General features: G+C 45.8%; 6 non-coding genes across 6 annotated transcripts; all 6 read right to left on the bottom strand.

The window, feature by feature from the left end:
• Positions 1–695: 695 nt before the first annotated feature.
• On the bottom strand, positions 696–768 carry TRNAK-UUU (transfer RNA lysine (anticodon UUU)). Its single transcript has one exon. It is a non-coding gene; the product is annotated as a tRNA-Lys (tRNA).
• A 1,308-nt stretch (positions 769–2,076) lies between these two features.
• Positions 2,077–2,149, bottom strand: TRNAK-UUU (transfer RNA lysine (anticodon UUU)). Its single transcript has one exon. It is a non-coding gene; the product is annotated as a tRNA-Lys (tRNA).
• Positions 2,150–5,645: 3,496 nt separating this feature from the next.
• LOC141168191 (U4 spliceosomal RNA) lies at positions 5,646–5,785 on the bottom strand. The gene has a single exon (XR_012251938.1). It is a non-coding gene; the product is annotated as a U4 spliceosomal RNA (small nuclear RNA).
• A 2,940-nt stretch (positions 5,786–8,725) lies between these two features.
• TRNAK-UUU (transfer RNA lysine (anticodon UUU)) lies at positions 8,726–8,798 on the bottom strand. Its single transcript has one exon. It is a non-coding gene; the product is annotated as a tRNA-Lys (tRNA).
• Positions 8,799–12,301: 3,503 nt separating this feature from the next.
• LOC141168464 (U4 spliceosomal RNA) lies at positions 12,302–12,441 on the bottom strand. The gene has a single exon (XR_012252202.1). It is a non-coding gene; the product is annotated as a U4 spliceosomal RNA (small nuclear RNA).
• Positions 12,442–18,529: 6,088 nt separating this feature from the next.
• TRNAK-UUU (transfer RNA lysine (anticodon UUU)) lies at positions 18,530–18,602 on the bottom strand. Its single transcript has one exon. It is a non-coding gene; the product is annotated as a tRNA-Lys (tRNA).
• Positions 18,603–22,929: the final 4,327 nt, after the last annotated feature.

The following is a 22,929-nucleotide window of genomic DNA, read 5'->3' on the forward strand; positions in this document are numbered from 1 at the left end:
TAAATATATACTTACATACTGATGGCCCCCGGAGTCCTTGTCCTGCCATGACGTCACCGCAGGTCCTTTTAGTCTACCGTGAGCTGCCGGCATGCCAGGACAAGGACTCCGGGGGTCATCAGAAGGTAAGTATAATGTATATTTTTTATTTTATTATTTTTTTTACAGATACTATGGTACCTGGGTCTGGATGAGAGTCTCCTCTTCTCCAAACCCGGGTAACATCCGCACATTGAACCGCATGGAATCCGCATGTACAGATGCAGTGATGCAGATGTCTTGCGGTCCAATGAAAGTCAATGGCGGCGAAAACGCCACAATTCCGCAAAATAATTGGTAGTGCTGTGGATTTTTCCGCAATGATAATCCGCAGCTGAATTTCCGCAACATGTGCACATGGGGATTATCATTGGAGAACATGGCAGACCTTCTACCAAGCGTTTTTTAAGCATTGCTGCTGCGGAAAAGCTTAAAAAACACATAGTGGGCACAGAGCCATAGTATAACTATATCACACCAAATAGTGACTGAATACCGCCATACCATCTTGAACTATTTATTCATTCCATAAAGTGACAATGTAACAAACAGTACATGTGACCTTATCCTCCATACTGTGCCTGCGTTCACAAATCTGTATCTGTCCCATGAAATAATGTTTGAATATTCTTTAATTAAACTTTATTAACAGTTTCAGCCCAAACAGGGACTTGAACCCTGGACCCTCAGATTAAAAGTCTGATGCTCTACCGACTGAGCTATCCAGGCTTCTGTACATCATCACTGACACAATGACTTTCTCCTGTATTATCGGCCGTCTGCTCCTCCTTTCTGGTTACAGACTATCACCACTCACCACTATACGTTCTGTCCATTGGTTTCTACGTCCTGGAAGGGAACCGTCTCTTCTGTATTCCAGACCTGTCCAGCAATGCAGAGATGATCCCATAAGAGGCAACGATTGAATTGGGGAGAGGACGTCATCAGGGACTTGTAATGACTTGTGGATGGGACAGGATGATATCAGGGACTTATAATAAACTGGAGAGTGAGGACGGACGCTATCAGGGACTTATATTGAATTGGGAGAAAAAGGAGGAGGACGTCATCATGGACTTTTAATGAATTAGTTAGTTAGAGAAGATGCTATACAGGGACTTATAATGAATTGTGGGACAGGGGAGCACACTATTAGGGACTTATCATGAATTGACATTGGGGAGGATACCCAAAAGGACTTATAACGGATTGGGGTCTGGGAGTGGACACTATCAGGGATATATTATGAACTAGGGGTGGAAGAGGACACTATACAGGGAGCTGTAATCAATTGTGGGTGGGAGAGGCTGCTATCAGCGGCTTATAATGATTTGGGGGATGGGGAGGGACTTATAGTGGTAAGAACTAAAAATAGTGACTGAATGCCACTGTGCCATAAACACATAATAATACCAAATAGTGACTGAATATCTCTATACCATGAAGACATAATAACGCCAAACAGTTTTTGAATATTTCTGAATACCGCCAAACCATGAAAGCATAATAACGCCAAATAGTGACTGAATACCGCCATACTATAAATACATAATTGTAAATTCCCCCCAAAATTAAATTGGGGGGAGGCGGATTCTAATTCCTCTTACTGTGGCTTTGCTTTTAATTTTGATTACAGTTATACCAGGAACACATAATTAAACCAATACTCACCTAAAACCGCCATCCCATGACAATATATTGTCAAATAGTGACTGATTACTTCCATACCAAGACCACATAATAACACCAAATAGGGACTGAATACCGCCATATAGTCCCTCTATACAGACTGTCCACATGTTTCTACTACGTGGAATATGTAACGAGCCCTCACTTATGTTCTAGTACATTACATTACCTGTGATTGCCTGTTGTTGGCGCCAAGAGAGCAGCTAAGGAGAACATGGTCACCACTTAAGACTGTCCAAAATCAAAAGAATTCCGCTAACAATGATTTTTTCCATCATTTATGCTTCTCTAGGTCTCTTATATCCTTATGAAATAACATTTATTGTTTTCCTCTTTGTTAAAAGCTTCCACCCGAACAGGGACTTGAACCCTAGACCCTCAGATTAAAAGACTGATGCTCTACCGACTGAGCTATCCGGGCTTCTGTACATGATCACTGACACAATGATTTTCTGCTGCAGCTGTCGGCCGTCTGCTCCTCCTTTCTGGTTACATAGTATCACACACACACTTTCTCCTACAACTATCTGCTTTCTGCTTTTCTTTCCAGTTACACAGTATCACCACCTGTGCACACATTCTGACACAATGACTTTCTCCTGAATTATCGGCCATCTGCTCCTCTTTTCGGGTTACACACTATCACCACTTCCAACTATTCATACTGTCCATTGGTTTCCACGTGCTGAAAAAAAAATTCACTTCTGTATTCCAGACTTGTCCAGCAATGCAGAGATGATCTCATAAGACATAACATTTGAATTGGGGAGAGGACATCATCAGGGACTTATAATGACTTGGGCGGTGGGAGAGGATGATATCAGGGACTGGACAAAGTCACTTGTGGCAAGTTAAAGGAGTGGGCAATATGAAAATCACAGCTGAAACCAGATAAAAAAAAAAAAGAGACGACGTTGACAATATCTTTACATTGTATATCTGTGTGTGCCATACTAAGCATGGAGAACAGAAAGAGGAGACGAGAACTGTCTGAGGACTTGAGGATCAAAATTATTGAAAAATATCAACAATTTCAAGGTTACAAGTCCATCTTCAGAGATCTTGATGTTCCTTTGTCCACGGTGCACAACATAATCAAGAAGTTTACAACCCATAGCACTGTAGCTAATCTCCCTGGATGTGTACGGCAGAGAAAAATTGTTGAAAGGTTGCAACGCAGGGTAGTCCTGGGAAAAGGAGCCCCAATCAGGTTCCAAAGAAATTCAAGCTGTCCTGCAAGCTGAGGGTGTATCAGTGTCAGCGCGAGCTATCCACCGACATTTGAATGAAATGAACCGCTATGGTGGGAGATCCAGGAGGACTCCCCTGCTGACCCAGAGACATAAAAAAGCTAGACCAAAAAGTACGCGAGTAAGACAAAATCCTTCTGGGAAAGCATTTTATGGATGAGACCAAGATAGAGCTTTTTGGTAAAGCACATAATTCTACTGTTTACCAAAAACAGAATGAGACGTACAAAGAAATCAACACAGTACTTAGAGTCAAATATGGTGGAGGTTCAAAGATGTTTTGGGGTTGTTTTGCTGCCTCTGGAACTGGGTGATTTATTGTGTGCAAGGTATTATGGAATCTGAGGATTTTGGGTCACAATGTATTGCCCGGTGTCAGAAAGCCGGGATTGCATCCTAGGTCATGGGTCTTCCAGCAGGACAATGATCCCAAACATACTTCAAGAAGCCCCCAGAAATGGATGGAAACAAAGCGTTGGAGAGTTCTGAAGTGGTCAGTAATGAGTCCGGATCTAGATCCCATTGATCACCTGTGGAGAGATCTTACAATTGCTGTTGGGAGAAGACGCCTTCACATATGAGAGACCTGGAGCAATTTGCAAAAGAAGAGTCCAAGATTCCAGGTGAGAGGTGTAAGAATCTGATGGTTATAGGAACCGACTTGTCAGGAATATTATAAAATATTGATATCAGGGACAGCTTAACAGAATATTAGCCCTTCTCCCATGCCCTCTGCTGTAGTGTTTGTCCAGAGATGACAATCATACAGTGTCTAATGCAAATTATCACCACTTGTCAGCACCGAGCTGTCCCATTTTCCTTCTGCCAGCACAAAGCCCGAATTAACGCAGGACTGATAAATAGTTATTCACACACGGCCAGGGAAGAAGTGTGAAAACTTCGTTAGGGAACCAAGCCTCTTGTCTCTGAGAGAGCAGGGGGTAATTACTATGCGGGCTTGCGCTAATTTACATGTAACTGTTGAAGACCAGTTCCCCAGCTACAAAGGGGAATTTGCAGACATGATGACTCCGATATTAGATATGAAATAATATGAGTTCTATAGGTCCGACAATAACGGGACCCATATGTGGAGTAAGCAAATCAGCCCCGGAATATGCAGGTATTTTTCCACGGCCGTAACCAACATCGGGGGGCCGTAGTGAAAGAACCCCGGAATAGCAGACTGCAGCGTTGTGATGTGTAATATCAAAAGAAAGATAAAATCATGAGGGAAAATATGGCGTAGTTTGCGAGCTTCTGCGATTAACGAGCGATGAGTTATCGCAAAAGTCAGCATTTCTAATAAAAATCTACAGGCTGAAGACCGGCCCACATGATGTCACCGCAAGGGGCGTGTGGCCAGATCTCTCCTTAGGTATAAAGTAATCTATGGGGAAGACAGAAGTACTCATTGCTGGGGGGAATACGAATTATACGCAAAGGGTCCTGTTCAATAACAGCAATCTGGAGAACCCCCCCTCCCACTATATTGAATCGTCTCCGCGATCGTGTAGTGTAAGTAATTTTCACTCTTTACCCTGTTTATTTTATGTAACTGTTTATGTATTTTAATGCCCCCTTTGTAACATCCTTGTATATATTTTTCCTAAACACTGCCTCCCTTTTGGATTAAATATAAAATTTAATAGTTCTGTTTCTTTTGTTCTGTAATCGTTCTCCTCCCCGAAGCCATAAACGCTACCGGGTTGGTTCCTGACCCGATACAAGTCCATTAATACCGGGCTGTATCAAACCAGAACTGGTGGCAGCATACCATCTGGAGGATTTGAGGAAGGCTGGCAGTGACGGTCGGAGGTGTGGATATATATTACTGGCGCAGCCAGGGAAATATATATATATATACCGCCCTCACTGCAGAGGGCCTCAAATACCCAGTGGGCTACAGGACGGCCTCTCCGGCGACCACTCACTCTAGGTGCAGTACCTTGACTGACCTGAGAGGCGAGGGGGCGCCAGAGAGTTGTGCCTGTATTGTGGCGTCACGGATTGGTGACGTGTAAGGGACAACACACCCCAGTATCTTCCCCCGCTGGTGGCAGCTTCCTGGCACTACTTACTCTAGGTGCAGTACCTTGACTGACTTGAGAGGCAAGGGGGCGCCAGAGAGCTGCACTCACCGGCCGGCAAGTTTTCCTGACGCGACTGTTGATATTTATTCCAAAGGGTGAAACCAAATATTAAGTAGAGGGTGCCAACAATTTTGTCCGACCCATTATTTGGGTTTTGTGTAAAATTATGTCCAATTTGCCTTTTCTTCTCTGTTTTTTTTTGTGTTGTTCCAACACTCACAAAGGAAACAAACACGTGTAGAACAAAACACGGGGAATTATAATAATGTTCTGAGAAATACTGCAGCTTCTGGAACAATTTCAAGGCTGCCGACACCCTAGCCATACCATGACTACATGATAACACAAAAATATATAACATGACTATATGGAGAAATCTCCGGGGAAGCAGCTGACTAGATAGTAATCCTGTAATTGATCCCGCACGTTTCTTTGCTGATTCTCTTGTCCTCGGGGAAGTGAAATGTTACTTATAATTTTCAGCCCGACACATGTAACATACGGCTCCAATACAACTGTATACACGTAATTATCTCCCATAAGCACTTCTTTTAATACTAACACCATTATTCAGTCTCCTGGGAGACTGTCAAAAATTGCCATGCTGACTGTATTACGAGCCCTCATGGCGGGGTATTGGGAAAAGTTTTTAACTAGCAATAATCACGCCTCGGATAAACCTCATGGGCTATGATACTGCCACTGCGCAAAGCTGGAGGCCATCTGTGAGGAGCTGCGGCCTCCAGATCTGGGGCTCTGTCTACACTGAGGAGAGACAAAGTCATTAGGGGGCTGTGGGAGCAAAGGATTCTGGGAGTGGATATGCTAATAACACCCCTCCCCTAAATCTGTAATGGAAGAAAGAAAAGCCCCCCAGGCTGGGGGAGGGGAGGGGGTTCATCCTCCATCTGACTGTTCTTCAATAACTGAATACCGCCATATCATCACCACATAGTAACATCAGATAGTGACTGAATACCGCCATACCATCACCACATAATAACACCAGATAGTGACTGAATACCGCCATACCATCACCACATAACACTAAATAGTGACTGAATACCGCCATACCATCACCACATAATAACACCACAAAGTGACTGAATACCGCCATACCATCACCACATAATAACACTAAATAGTGACTGAATACCGCCATACCATGACCATATAATAACACTAAATAGTGACTGAATACCGCCATACCATCACCACATAATAACACTAAATAGTGACTGAATACTGCCATATCATCACCACATAATAACACTAAATAGTGACTGAATTCCGCCATACCATCACCACATAATAACACCAAATAGTGACTGAATACCGCCATAGTATCACCATATATAATAAAACCGAATAGGGGCTGAATACCGCCATACCATCACCACATAACACCATATAGTGACTGAATACCGCCATACCATCACCACATAATAACACCAGATAGTGACTGAATACCGCCATACCATCACCACATAATAACACCAAATAGTGACTGAATGCCACCTAAGGCTATGTGCCCACGATGCAGAATGCTCCGGATTTTTCCTGAGCGTTTCTGCATCTCCCTGGCAGAAAAAACGCATGTGGATTGTACAGGCGGATTGTACAGGCGGATTGTACAGGCGGATTGTACAGGCGGATTGTACATGCGGATTGTACATGCGGATTGTACGTGCGGATTGTACATGCGGATTGTACATGTGTTTTTCCTGCCAGGGACATGCGGATGTGGAGCGTTCTTCACATGCATTTCCGCATGCGGGTTGTCATGCGCTTTCCAGGTGATTTTGGTCAGAGGTTTATGACCCCAAGGCTATAGGGTCTAGGAGAGGGGGAAAGACAAAAAACACGGGCGCAGATCTAAGTGCAGATAATTTAGTACAACTCTTTTTTTTTTATATATTCTTTTTTAGAAGCTGATTTGCTCACCTTTGATGTAGCTTGTGGTATAGCGTATCGACCTATTAGGTCTGACTGAGATGCCTTGTCTCCTTGATGTGCAGCTATAGTCTGGAGACAACGGATCTCTCAGCCAGGAGACCGTGGAATGAAGATCAGGAAGAAATAAAAAGATTCATCCAGTCTATTCAGCGCTCCCAAACGACAGGCACCAGGTAGAAGTATTATAGATCTTCAGAAATTTACTTAGGATAAAAATCATCACAAAACGATACATAGAACAACGCGTTTCAGCTATAGATTTATACATATGTAAAGCAGGTGCCGGAATGCAACGCACAGAGACCCAAGGCGAGAACAGTCAGAGATGATTGTAACCAGTTTTATACAACAGGTATACTGAAACAAGGGATTAGCAACAAGGGTAATGAACAGTGGTTTGAAATATCAGAAAAATACGAAATTTCTCAAAGTAAGGCGCAGTCTCTTCAAAGTAAGGCGCAGTCTCTTCAAAGTAAGGCGCAGTCTCTTCAAAGTAAGGCGCAGTCTCTTCAAAGTAAGGTGATGCCCTCAATCATGGGAGACACCACGCAAGTTCTTTAACTGTGCATTTGGCTCTAGCGGGGGTCACTGGTTATTCCCGCTTGGCCGTGAGTCTCTTCCGGATAAATTCAATTAAATCACGTTGTGCTACTTTAGTCCCAACCGTTCCCCTCCCAACCTGAGTACCTAAACCCAATTGTCCCCAGTACCGTGGGTGAACAGTGGAAGTGACGGCCCTGCTCACGTATGCAGCTCCTCTGTCTCCGCTGGCGTGACTTTCCTGGGGCAACCGGCTCTCAACTCCTCTCTGCTTGGCCATTGGAGGCAGTCTCTCGAGCCTTGGATAGGGGGGTCCAGGCCTCGTCTGTCGGCGGGCGACGTCGGGTTCCGCGAACTCACTCAGCACCGCGATCAGGTTCCTAGTCTCCTCAGCAGGCACAGCACTCGGGTCACAACTGTGAGGGATCCAGAGCTCTTTTACCGGTGCCCGGCTGGAGCACCTCTCAGGCCTCTGGATTTGGCCTGTCACGCAGGTTTTCTCAGGACGCAGGGAGCACGTCTGCTCCTTTCTGCTGCTTGGCGCCAAAGAACCCTCAGGTTTGGCGCGCTGGCCTCTTATCTCCCGGAACTCCTTCCTGGAAGTCACCTGATCGGGTCCAGCGTCTGAACCTGCTCTCCCTGCAACTTCCCTTGCATATTTTGGTTCCGCTTGACTGTATCTGGCCAGTAGATGGCAGTCTCGCTCCATCCTTGAAACGTCATGTTGAAGTTCTTTTACAAGCTTTCTTGCCTGTTCTACACATATATATTGCCATATCTCACATGAGGAAGGCTATTTTGTATAAATATATAGCCGAAACGCGTTGTTCTATGTATCGTTTTGTGATGATTTTTATCCTAAGTAAATTTCTGAAGATCTATAATACTTCTACCTGGTGCCTGTCGTTTGAGAGCGCTGAATAGACTGGATGAATCTTTTTATTTTTTCCTGATTTCCAAGCGATTTTAGCATCACTTGGAAAGTGCTTGACAACTTGGTCACACTATATACATGGTCACCACTTAAGACTGTCCAAAATCAAAAGAATTCTGCTAACAATGATTTTTTCCTGAATAGTCTCCATCATTTGTCCTTCTCTAGGTCTCTTATATCCTTATGAAATAACATTTATTGTTTTCCTCTTTGTTAAAAGCTTCCGCCAAAACAGGAACTTGAACCCTGGACCCTCAGATTAAAAGTCTGATGCTCTACCGACTGAGCTATCCGGGCTTCTGTACATAACCACTGACACAATGATTTTATGCTGTAGCTGTGGGTCGTCTGCTCCTCCTTTCTGGTTATATAGTATCACACACACACACTTTCTCCTACAACTATCTGCTTTCTGCTTTTCTTTCCAGTTACACAGTATCACCACCTGTGCACACATTCTGACACAATGACTTTCTCCTGAATTATCGGCCATCTGCTCCTCTTTTCGGGTTACACACTATCACCACTTCCAACTATTCATACTGTCCATTGGTTTCCACGTGCTGGAAAAAAAATTCACTTCTGTATTCCAGACTTGTCCAGCAATGCAGAGATGATCTCATAAGACATAACATTTGAATTGGGGAGAGGACATCATCAGGGACTTATAATGACTTGGGCGGTGGGAGAGGATGATATCAGGGACTGGACAAAGTCACCTGTGGCAAGTTAAAGGCGTGGGCAATATGAAAATCACAGCTGAAACCAGATAAAAAAAAAAAAGAGAAGACGTTGACAATATCTTTACATTGTATATCTGTGTGTGCCATACTAAGCATGGAGAACAGAAAGAGGAGACGAGAACTGTCTGAGGACTTGAGGATCAAAATTGTTGAAAAATATCAACAATTTCAAGGTTACAAGTCCATCTTTAGAGATCTTGATGTTCCTTTGTCCACGGTGCACAACATAATCAAGAAGTTTACAACCCATAGCACTGTAGCTAATCTCCCTGGACATGTACGGCAGAGAAAAATTGTTGAAAGGTTGCAACGCAGGATAGTCCTGGGAAAAGGAGCCCCAATCAGGTTCCAAAGAAATTCAAGCTGTCCTGCAAGCTGAGGGTGTATCAGTGTCAGCGCGAGCTATCCACCGACATTTGAATGAAATGAAACGCTATGGTGGGAGATCCAGGAGGACTCCCTTGCTGACCTAGAGACATAAAAAAGCTAGACCAAATAGTACGCGAGTAAGACAAAATCCTTCTGGGAAAGCATTTTATGGATGAGACCAAGATAGAGCTTTTTGGTAAAGCACATAATTCTACTGTTTACCAAAAACAGAATGAGACGTACAAGGAAAACAACACAGTACTTAGAGTCAAATATGGTGGAGGTTCAAAGATGTTTTGGGGTTGTTTTGCTGCCTCTGGAACTGGGTGATTTATTGTGTGCAAGGTATTATGGAATCTGAGGATTTTGGGTCACAATGTATTGCCCGGTGTCAGAAAGCCGGGATTGCATCCTAGGTCATGGGTCTTCCAGCAGGACAATGATCCCAAACATACTTCAAGAAGCCCCCAGAAATGGATGGAAACAAAGCGTTGGAGAGTTCTGAAGTGGTCAGTAATGAGTTTGGATCTAGATCCCATTGATCACCTGTGGAGAGATCTTACAATTGCTGTTGGGAGAAGACGCCTTCACATATGAGAGACCTGGAGCAATTTGCAAAAGAAGAGTCCAAGATTCCAGGTGAGAGGTGTAAGAAGCTGATGGTTATAGGAACCGACTTGTCAGGAATAATATAAAATATTGATATCAGTGACAGCTTAACAGAATATTAGCCCTTCTCCCATGCCCTCTGCTGTAGTGTTTGTCCAGAGATGACAATCATACAGTGTCTAATGCAAATTATCACCACTTGTCAGCACCGAGCTGTCCCATTTTCCTTCTGCCAGCACAAAGCCCGAATTAACGCAAGACTGATAAATAGTTATTCACACACGGCCAGGGAAGAAGTGTGAAAACTTCGTTAGGGAACCAAGCCTCTTGTCTCTGAGAGAGCAGGGGGTAATTACTATGTGGGCTTGCGCTAATTTACATGTAACTGTTGAAGACCAGTTCCCCAGCTACAAAGGGGAATTTGCAGACATGATGACTCCGATCCGATATTAGATATGAAATAATATGAGTTCTATAGGTCCGACAATACCGGGACCCATATGTGGAGTAAGCAGATCAGCCCCGGAATATGCAGGTATTTTTCCACGGCCGTAACCAACATCGGGGGGCCGTGGTGCAAGAACCCCGGAATAGCAGACTGCAGCGATGTGATGTGTAATATCAAAAGAAAGATAAAATCATGAGGGAAAATATGGCGTAGTTTGCGAACTTCTGCGATTAACGAGCGATGAGTTATCGCAAAAGTCAGCATTTCTAATAAATCTACAGGCTGAAGACCGGCCCACATGATGTCACCGCAAGGGGCGTGTGGCCAGATCTCTACTTAGGTATAAAGTAATCTATGGGGAAGACAGAAGTACTCATTGCTGGGGGGAATACGAATTATACGCAAAGAGTCCTGTTCAATAACAGCAATCTGGAGAACCCCCCCCCTCCCACTATATTGAATCGTCACCGCGATCGTGTAGTGTAAGTAATTTTCACTCTTTACCCTGTTTATTTTATGTAACTGTTTATGTATTTTAATGCCCCCTTTGTAACATCCTTGTATATATTTTTCCTAAACACTGCCTCCCTTTTGGATTAAATATAAAATTTAATAGTTCTGTTTCTTTTGTTCTGTAATCGTTCTCCTCCCCGAAGCCATAAACGCTATCGGGTTGGTTCCTGACCCGATACAAGTCCATTAATACCGGGCTGTATTAAACCAGAACTGGTGGCAGCATACCATCTGGGGGATTTGAGAAAGACTGGCAGTGACGGTCGGAGGTGTGGATATATATTACTGGCGCAGCCAGGGAAACATATATATACCGCCCTCACTGCAGAGGGCCTCAAATACCCAGTGGGCTACAGGACGGCCTTTCCGGCGACCACTCGCTCTAGGTGCAGTACCTTGACTGACCTGAGAGGCGAGGGGGCGCCAGAGAGTTGTGCCTGTATTGTGGCGTCACGGATTGGTGACATGTAAGGGACAACACTCCCCAGTGTCTTCCCCCGCTGGTGGCAGCTTCCTGGCACTACTTACTCTAGGTGCAGTACCTTGACTGACCTGAGAGGCAAGGGGGCGCCAGAGAGCTGCACTCACCGGCCGGCAAGTTTTCCTGACACGACTGATTGCTGATATTTATTCCAAAGGGTGAAACCAAATATTAAGTTGAGGGTGCCAACAATTTTGTCCGACCCATTATTGGGGTTTTGTGTAAAATTATGTCCAATTTGCCTTTTCTTCTCTGTTTTTTTTGTGTTGTTCCAACACTGACAAAGGAAACAAACACGTGTAGAACAAAACACGGGGAATTATAATAATGTTCTGAGAAATACTGCAGCTTCTGGAACAATTTCAAGGGTGCTGACACCCTAGCCATACCATGACTACATGATAACACAAAAATATATAACATGACTCCATATGGAGAAATCTCCGGGGAAGCAGCTGACTAGATAGTAATCCTGTAATTGATCCCGCACGTTTCTTTGCTGATTCTCTTGTCCTCGGGGAAGTGAAATGTTACTTATAATTCTCAGCCCGACACATGTAACATACGGCTCCAATACAACTGCATACACATAATTATCTCCGATAAACACCTCTTCTAACATTAACCACCCACTCAGTCTTCTGGGAGACTGTCAAAAATTGCCATGCTGACTGTATTACGAGCCCTCATGGCGGGGTATTGGGAAAAGTTTTCACCTAGCAATAATCACGCCTCGGATAAACCTCATGGGCTATGATACTGCCACTGCGCAAAGCTGGAGGCCATCTGTGAGGAGCTGCGGCCTCCGGATCTGGGGCTCTGTCTACACTGAGGAGAGACAAAGTCATTAGGGGGCTGTGGGAGCAAAGGATTCTGGGAGTGGATATGCTAATAACGCCCCTCCCCTAAATTTATAATGGAAGAAAGAAAAGCCCCCCAGGCTGGGGGAGGGGAGGGGGTTCATCCTCCATCTGACTGCTCTTCAATAACTGAATACCGCCATATCATCACCACATAGTAACACCAGATAGTGACTGAATACCGCCATACCATCACCACATAATAACACCAGATAGTGACTGAATACCGCCATACCATCACCACATAACACTAAATAGTGACTGAATACCGCCATACCATCACCACATAATAACACCACAAAGTGACTGAATACCGCCATACCATGACCATATAATAACACCAAATAGTGACTGAATACCGCCATATCATCACCACATAACACTAAATAGTGACTGAATTCCGCCATACTATCACCACATAATAACACCAAATAGTGACTGAATACCGCCATAGTATCACCATATATAATAAAACCAAATAGTGGCTGAATACCGCCATACCATCACCACATAACACCATATAGTGACTGAATACCGCCATACCATCACCACATAACACCATATAGTGACTGAATACCGCCATACCATCACCACATAATAACACCAAATAGTGACTGAATACCGCCATACCATCACCACATAATAACACCAGATAGTGACTGAATACCGCCATACCATCACCACATAATAACACCAAATATTGACTGAATGCCGCCTAAGGCTATGTGCCCATGATGCAGAATGTTCCGGATTTTTCCTGAGCGTTTCTGCATCTCCCTGGCAGAAAAAACGCATGTGGATTGTACATGTGGATTGTACATGCGGATTGTACAGGCGGATTGTACAGGCGGATTGTACATGAGGATTGTACATGCGGATTGTACATGTGGATTGTACATGCGGATTGTGCAGGCGGATTGTGCAGGCGGATTGTGCAGGCGGATTGTACAGGCGGATTGTACATGCGGATTGTACATGCGGATTGTACATGAGGATTGTACATGCGTTTTTCCTGCCAGGGACATGCGGATGTGGAGCGTTCTTCACATGCATTTCCGCATGCGGGTTGTCATGCGCTTTCCAAGTGATTTTGGTCAGAGGTTTATGACCCCAAGGCTATAGGGTCTAGGAGAGGGGGAAAGACAAAAAACACGGGCGCAGATCTAAGTGCAGATAATTTAGTACAACTCTTTTTTTTTATATATTCTTTTTTAGAAGCTGATTTGCTCACCTTTGATGTAGCTTGTGGTATAGCGTATCGACCTATTAGGTCTGACTGAGATGCCTTGTCTCCTTGATGTGCAGCTATAGTCTGGAGACAACGGATCTCTCAGCCAGGAGACCGTGGAATGAAGATCAGGAAAAAATAAAAAGATTCATCCAGTCTATTCAGCGCTCCCAAACGACAGGCACCAGGTAGAAGTATTATAGATCTTCAGAAATTTACTTAGGATAAAAATCATCACAAAACGATACATAGAACAACGCGTTTCAGCTATAGATTTATACATATGTAAAGCAGGTGCCGGAATGCAACGCACAGAGACCCAAGGCGAAAACAGTCAGAGATGATTGTAACCAGTTTTATACAACAGGTATACTGAAACAAGGGATTAGCAACAAGGGTAATGAACAGTGGTTTGAAATATCAGAAAAATACGAAATTTCTCAAAGTAAGGCGCAGTCTCTCAAAGTAAGACGCAGTCTCTTCAAAGTAAGGCGCAGTCTCTTCAAAGTAAGGTGATGCACTCAATCATGGGAGACACCACGCAAGTTCTTTAACTGTGCATTTGGCGCTAGCGGGGGTCACCGGTTATTCCCGCTTGGCCGTGAGTCTCTTCCGGATAAATTCAATTAAATCACGTTGTGCTACTTTAGCCCCAACCGTTCCCCTCCCAACCTGAGTACCTAAACCCAATTGTCCCCAGTACCGTGGGTGAACAGTGGAAGTGACTGCCCTGCTCACGTATGCAGCTCCTCTGTCTCCACTGGCGTGACTTTCCTGGGGCAACTGTCTCTCAACTCCTCTCTGCTTGGCCATTGGAGGCAGTCTCTCGAGCCTTGGATAGGGGGGTCCAGGCCTCGTCTGTCGGCGGGTGATGTCGGGTTCCGCGAACTCACTCAGCACCGCGATCAGGTTCCTAGTCTCCTCAGCAGGCACAGCACTCGGGTCACAACTGTGAGGGATCCAGAGCTCTTTTACCGGTGCCCGGCTGGAGCACCTCTCAGGCCTCTGGATTTGGCCTGTCACGTGGGGTTTCTCAGGACGCAGGGAGCACGTCTGCTCCTTTCTGCTGCTTGGCGCCAAAGAACCCTCAGGTTTGGCGCGCTGGCCTCTTATCTCCCGGAACTCCTTCCTGGAAGTCACCTGATCGGGTCCAGCGTCTGAACCTGCTCTCCCTGCAACTTCCCTTGCATATTTTGGTTCCGCTTGACTGTATCTGGCCAGTAGATGGCAGTCTCGCTCCATCCTTGAAACGTCATGTTGAAGTTCTTTTACAAGCTTTCTTGCCTGTTCTACACATATATATTGCCATATCTCACATGAGGAAGGCTATTTTGTATAAATATATAGCCGAAACGCGTTGTTCTATGCATCGTTTTGTGATGATTTTTATCCTAAGTAAATTTCTGAAGATCTATAATACTTCTACCTGGTGCCTGTCGTTTGGGAGCGCTGAATAGACTGGATGAATCTTTTTATTTTTTCCTGATTTCCAAGCGATTTTAGCATCACTTGGAAAGTGCTTGACAACTTGGTCACACTATATAAATCCATGCAACCGGCGTAGATTTATATGCTACTTTGGATCTAATCCTTATAAACAGGGAGGAAATGGTTGAGGAGGTAAAGGTGGCTGGGACCCTAGGAGGCAGCGATCATGCTATTATAGAATTTTGGATAACTAGAGGAGGAAGACATGTGAAGACTCAAACTTCAAGGTTAGATTTTAGAAAGGCAGATTTTAAGAGACTCAGAAAGAGAATAGGAGGGATCCAATGGCTGGATGTCCTTAAGGACAAAAATGTCCAGGAAGGATGGGAAATTTTTAAAAATTAGATTCTCAAAGCACAATCGTTAACAATCCCGAAAAGTAGGAAGAATGGGAAGCATTTAAGGAAACCAGGATGGATGAACACAGAACTTAAACACATGCTAAAAAGAAAGAAAGAAATGTTTATTAAATGGAAAGAGGGAGGCATATCTAAAGAAGATTATAATGCAGTCTGCAGATCCTGCAGGGCACGTATCAGGTTAGCTAAAGCTGACAATGAATTAAGGCTTGCAAGAGATGTCAAAAGCAATAAAAAAGGATTTTGGGGGTATGTCAAAAGTAAAAGAAAAGTCAAAGATGCTATAGGATTTTTACAGGATGAAAATGGAGAAATGGTAAGAGAGGATGTTGAGAAGGCCAAACTTTTTAATTCCTATTTTGCATCTGTTTTCTCTCAGAAAGAAAATGTAACATCAACTGATCTTCACTGTCCTTTTAAAGGAATAGAGGAATCCAAGTTATCTGTAAACCGAAAGATTGTGAGGGAATATTTAGCTAACATAAATGAGTTCAAGTCTCCAGGTCCAGATGAATTACAGCCCAGAGTACTGAAGGAGATCGTAGAAGAAATTTTAGAACCACTCTCCATAATCTTTGAAAATTCTTGGAGAACAGGAGAAGTCCCAGAAGACTGGAGAAGAGCAAATGTTGTTCCTATCTTCAAAAAGGGGAAGAAGGTGGACCCAGGGAACTATAGGCCGGTGAGTCTGACTTCTATACCAGGAAAGATCTTTGAACAAATTATTAAACAACATGTATGTAAGTACATGGATAAGAATGAAGTGATTAACCAGAGTCAGCATGGGTTTGTAACTAACAAGTCATGTCAGACTAACTTAATTTCCTTCTATGACAGAATCACTGACTGGGTGGATCAGGGAAATGCTGTAGATATAGTATATCTTGACTTCAGCAAAGCATTTGACAAAGTATCTCACACCATCCTTATTGAAAAAATGACCAAGTATGCAATGGACCAGGCAACTGTTAGGTGGATTCATAACTGGCTTAGTGATCGGACTCAAAGGGTGGTTGTAAATGGCTTCACATCCAGCTGGATGAATGTCTCAAGTGGGGTACCACAGGGCTCCGTCCTGGGACCTGTATTGTTCAACATCTTTATCAATGATTTAGATGAAGGAATTGAGGGTAAGCTGATTAAATTTGCTGATGACACAAAGCTAGGAGGGATAGCTAATACTAGAGAAGAGAGAGAGAGGATTCAAAAAGACCTAAATAAACTGGAGCAGTGGGCAGCAACCAACAGAATGGTTTTTAACAGGGAAAAATGCAAAGTACTACATCTGGGCAATAAAAATGAAAAAAGCATATACAGAATGGGAGGAATAGAGCTAAGCAACAGTACATGTGAAAAAGACTTAGGTATACTAATAGATCATAGACTGAACTTGAGTCAACAGTGTGATGCAGCAGCAAAAAAGGCAAATACAATTCTGGGATGTATTAACAGAAGCATACAGTCTAGATCACGTGAAGTCATTATCGGTCTTTACTCCTCTTTGGTCAGACCTCATCTGGAATACTGTGCACAGTTTTGGGCACCACATTTTAAAAAAGACATAGACAAACTGGAGCAAGTTCAGAGAAGAGCGACCAGAATGGTGACTGGTCTGCAAACCATGTCCTATGAGGAACGGTTGCAGGATTTGGGAATGTTTAGATTGCAAAAAAGAAGACTGAGAGGAGACTTAATAGCTGTCTACAAATATGTCAAGGGCTGTCACATTGTAGAAGGATCATCTTTATTCTCATTTGCACAAGGAAAGACTAGAAGCAATGGGATGAAACTAAATGGGAGGAGACACAGATTAGATATTAGAAGAAACTTTTTGACAGTTAGGGTGATTAATGAGTGGAACAGGCTGCCACGAGAGGTGGTGAGTTCCCCTTCAATGGACGTCTTCAAACAGAGGCTGGACAGACATCTGTCTGAGATGATCTAGTGAATCCTGCTTTGAGCAGGGGGTTGGACCAGATGACCCAGGAGGTCCCTTCCAACTCTACCATTCTATGATTCTATGATTCTATGATATAGTGTGACCGTAAAAGAATGGTAAAAATAAATATATACTTACCTGATGACCCCCGGAGTCCTTGTCCTGCCATGACGTCACCGCAGGTCCTTTTAGTCTACCGTGAGCTGCCGGCATGCCAGGACAAGTACTCCGGCCGTCATCAGAAGGTAAGTATAATGTATATTTTTTATTTTATTATATTTTTTACAGATACTATGGTACCTGGGTCTGGATGAGAGTCTCCTCTTCTCCAAGCCCGGGTACCATCCGCACATTGAACCGCATGGAATCCGCATGTACAGATGCAGTGATGCAGATGTCTTGCGGTCCAATGCGAGTCAATGGCGGCTGAAACGCCACAATTCCGCAAAATAATTGGTAGTGCTGTGGATTTTTCCGCAATGATAATCCGCAGCGGAATTTCCGCAGCATGTGCACAGCACATGGGGATTATTATTGGGGGACATGGCAGACCTTCTACCAAGCGTTTTTTAAGCATTTCTGCAGCGTAGTTGCTGCTGCGGAAAAGCTTAAAAAATGCATAGTGGGCACACAGCCATAGTATAACTATATCACACCAAATAGTGACTGAACACCGCCATACTATCACCACATAATAACTCCAAATAGTGACTGAATACCGCCATACCATCACCACATAATAACTCCAAATAGTGACTGAATACCGCCATACCATCACCACATAATAACTCCAAATAGTGACTGAACACCGCCATACCATCACCACATAATAACAATTTCTGGGGTCGGCTTCTTCAGCTATTTATACATTCCTTAAAGCGACAATGTAACAAACAGTACATGTGACCTTATCCTCCATACTGTGCCTGAGTTCACAAATCTGTATCTGTCCCATGAAATATTGTTTGAATATTCTTTAATTAAAAGCTTCCGCCCGAACAGGGACTTGAACCCTGGACCCTCAGATTAAAAGTCTGATGCTCTACCAACTGAGCTATCCGGGCTTCTGTACATGATCTCTGACACAATGACTTTCTCCTGTATTATCGGCCGTCTGCTCCTCCTTTCGGGTTACAGACTATCACCACTCACCACTATACGTTCTGTCCATTGGTTTCTACGTCCTGGAAGGGAACCGTCTCTTCTGTATTTCAGACCTGTCCAGCAATGCAGAGATGATCCCATAAGACGCAACGATTGAATTGGAGGGAGGATGTCATCAGGGACTTGTAATGACTTGGGGGTAGGGGAGGATGATATTAGAGACTTATAATAAACTGGAGAGTGAGGACGGACGCTAGTGTAGCACCCGGAGGGTTCGGTCGCTACAGAGGTATTGCATCTCACCCAGATGTGCGATATCTCACTCTCAGGTAAGGATGGAGTATGGCTCAGGACCCTGACACCTGCATGTGACGCGCCCCTGGGCCTGCTGTGTCGCGCAGCGTCTCGCGCACGGGGGCTTACCCGGAACCGGATCAGATGAGGGTTGTAGTCTCCGAGTGGCGGGGACCCGGTCCGTGCCCAGGGAGTCAGACTCAGTGTGTGGCAGTCTTGATAGATGTTATTTGAGTGTCGACTACGCCACCCGTTGATTTGCAGCTATGGAGCTGCCGCTGCAGGGCAGACCGCTGAGGCCGGTGTAGAATTGTGCAGCGTGATAGTATAACCCCCAACGGGAGGGGTATGGCCTCAGGGCAGCCGACGTGGAAGATGGGGGTAGCAGGAACCACTCAGAGACGGTGCGGTGTAATTCAGGGTCTTTACTGGTAACAACGATAGACCCTCCCGGAGTACTTGCTAGCGAACGGGGCCTGGTCAGTCCTTGAGCAGATGGGACCTCCCCTGGCCAGGCGGAGTTGTAGGCCTCCCAAACTGACTGTACTCTTCTGGCTACCTTGCTAGAAGCGGATATAAGTAGCCCACGTCCCTGATTGTACCGTGTGGTGCTCACCCGTATGGCCGGTGACTCGGGGCCTTCTATTGGCTTCCGCTCCACGATGGCGGTGCTGGTCCCACACGTGTGACCGTGCCTTCGGGTTTCTGGGCCTGAGGACCTGAAATCCCCTGCCGGTCGGCTTCTGCTGCTGGGTAAGAGTTAGTCCCCACAGCCTCGGACGCCGGGTCCGGTAAGAAAGCTTCTCAGTCAGGGCGAGCTCTGCAGCTGCCAGCCCCTGACTTGTAGTAGTATTGCTCCCACTGAGCTCCTGCTGTTTCTTCCTATGACTGTTTCTTGTCTCTACTCTCCTTGACTCCTAACCCTGCTTCAGCCCCGGGTTTATATAGGGGAAGTTCTTCCCCTCCCAAGACTGGGCAGGAGGTGTGGCATGCACAGGATCCCTGACCAAAGGACCTCCCACCTGCTCTCAGACGTAATATCTCTATCACTGTGGCAACCAGACCCCTGGGGTGTCACATTCCCCCCTAGTGAAATTTAGTACTCCGGGACTAAACATATTTTTAGAAAAACATAACAAGGTATAACAATAACAATACAATAAGAAAAATACATAAGATGGTTACGGCGTGTCCGCAACCGGGTGCAGTCTTTGAAGAAAAGCAAGGTGTCCATTTCACCAAAACAGGGAGACGTAACCAGGTAGGGGGTCTGTCCTACCCCGAGTCCTTAACAGTCTTTAGTCCGTCCTGGGTTACGCTCCAACTATGTACACAGGATTCCCGGTAAATCCACCAAGGACTCCTACAAATAACTAGAAACACAAAATTATACACAAGCAACAATACACAGGTAAACATAAATAAAACAATTTATACACTTCAAATCCTCCACCGTGCGGGTAACTGGCCTCTAGTGGCCCTAGTGGACCTACGGAGCTGACTGCCTAGCCCTGAACTACAGGGTGTAGGAGCTGTCAAGGGTAAACTGGGCAGCTGTCTACCGGCTCTTTGGCTCACTAGGGATATGGCAGGCTCACTGCAAGCAGAGGGTTGATCCTCCTGGTCTGCGGGTGTGGGGTCTTCTGCCTCCTGGACCGGCTGTTCTTCCAGCTCTACCTGTTGCTCCGTAGGTGCTTGGGATGCTGGTTGGAGGAAGGTGAGTACGGGTACCACAACTGCACCATTGACTTGAGTCCAAGACCGAGGGAAGTCCCCGAGCACAGTACTAACCATATCTTCCCTTTCCTCTACGGGTCGATGGTCTTCTTGTTCCTCTTCAGGGTTCCTCAGTTGTTCGGGACACTTCTTCAGGTGGTCCCGGGATACAATAGCTGTGGTTTCCCCTCCGTCTTTACTGATGGTACAAACCTTCGGGTTCTCGTGGCTTGAGGGCAGTACGGTGCACGGGTCCTTTTCCCACTGGTCGTCCAACTTGTGGAGCCGTCTCTTCCTCTTCAAGACCTGCTCTCCGGGTACCAGGGGAACAGCGGGAGCATACTGGTTGTAAGTTTTCTCTTGTCTTTCCCTAGCCTGACAGAGACTTCGCTCCACGCTCTCCTGTATTCTTCGGTACTGCTGCTGCCTCTCTGTGTCCCAGTCTGTTTCTGGTGAAGTGTCCTCGGGTGTCAGGACTCCCATTTCCAGGTCAACAGGTAACTTACCAGGTCTTGCCCTCATTAGGTAAGCCGGGGTACAGTTGGTGGAACCTACCGGGATGTGGTTGTATAGGTCCACCAGATCGGGCAGCTTCTCAGGCCACAGACTGCGTTCTTCCAGGGGCAACGTTTTCAGAAGATCCATTACCACCTGGTTCATTTTCTCACAAAGTCCATTAGTTTGCGGATGATAGGGTGTCGTCCTTATCTTCCGGCAGCCATACAGAGTGCAGAATTCTTGGAAGACCTCCGCTTCAAAGGCAGGTCCCTGGTCTGTCAACACTTGGTCCGGGTACCCGTGTGGACGGCAGAAATGCTGCTGGAAGACTCTAGCTGCTGTTCGAGCTGTTAAGTCCTTGACGGGGACGACAACCAAGAACCGAGAGTAGTGATCCATGATGGTTAGTGCGTAGACGTAGCCACTTCTGCTTGGGGTCAGTTTTACATGATCCAAGGCTACCAGTTCCAACGGCTGCCGGGTGACGATGGACTGCAGGGGAGTCTTCTGGCTGGCACGGTCCTTCCTTCTTAGGTTGCACGGGCCACAGTCTCTGCACCACCTCTCGATGGTTCCCCTCATGCCTACCCAGTGGAACCGCTCGCGCAGCAGGAACTCCAGCTTCTTCCATCCGAAGTGTCCAGCCCCATCGTGGTATGCCTCCATCACCATGGCTGCGTCTCTTCGTGGCACCACTACTTGCCAGATTAGTTCATGCGTCCGGGAGTTAACCATTCTGCGGCACAACTTCCCCTTGTAAAGGAACAGTCTACTCTTTTCTGCCCACAGTTGCTTGGCTTCCTCCGGAGCGTCTGGGTCAAGGCGAGCCTCTGGCCGAGTCAGCATCTCCTTCACCAGCCGGACGGCAGGGTCACTGTCCTGCGTTTCCGCCCAGTTGTAGTGAGGTAAGGGGTTAAGCGTAGCGCCTTGCTTACTCCTTACCCGATGGGAATACTGGATAGTCCCATGACGGTGAAACGCGGGGAGTTCGACTTCTTCCAGTCCCTCTGGATCTTCTCCTACGTCCGGTAGGTTTGGCATCCTGGACAGGGCGTCCGCGTTGGTATTGGAGCGTCCTGCCCGGTATTTGATGGTGAACTCGTAGTTGGACAGGCGGGCCATCCATCTCTGCTCTAGGGCACCGAGTCTTGCCGTGTCCAGGTGTGTCAACGGGTTGTTATCCGTGTACACGACGAACCGGGAAGAAGCGAGGTAGTGCTTAAAGCGTTCGGTAACTGCCCACACCACTGCCAGGAACTCTAGCTTAAATGAGCTGTAATTCTCAGGGTTTCTTTCGGTGGGTCGCAGTTTTCGGCTGGCGTAAGCGATTACTCGCTCTTTCCCCTGCTGGATCTGGGACAGCACGGCTCCTAGCCCGATGTTACTTGCGTCGGTGTAGAGGATAAAGGGCTGGCTGTAATCCGGGTACGCCAGGATTTCATCCCCCGTGAGGGCCATCTTCAGCTGGCGGAAGGACTCTTCTTCCAACTTCTCCCATCTGAAGGGCGGCTTCTGGTTCTTGGCCTTCCGGGACTGGCCTATCAGGAGGTCTTGCATAGGAGCTGCCTTTTTGGTGAAACCGGGGATGAACCTGCGGTAGTAGCCTACCAACCCGAGGAACTGCCGCACTTCCTTTACACTGGAGGGACTTGGCCATTCCTTAATTGCGGTGATCTTATCAGGGTCGGGAGCCACTCCGTCAGCGCTCACCACGTGTCCCAGGTACTGCACCTTTGGTTTCAGGAGGTGACACTTGGAGGGTTTCACCTTTAGGCCGTA

This window comes from Phyllobates terribilis, unplaced genomic scaffold (genome assembly GCF_046119375.1).
Source record: "Phyllobates terribilis strain yellow unplaced genomic scaffold, ASM4611937v1 Scaffold_11__3_contigs__length_659146591, whole genome shotgun sequence".
NCBI classification, from domain to species: domain Eukaryota; kingdom Metazoa; phylum Chordata; class Amphibia; order Anura; family Dendrobatidae; genus Phyllobates; species Phyllobates terribilis.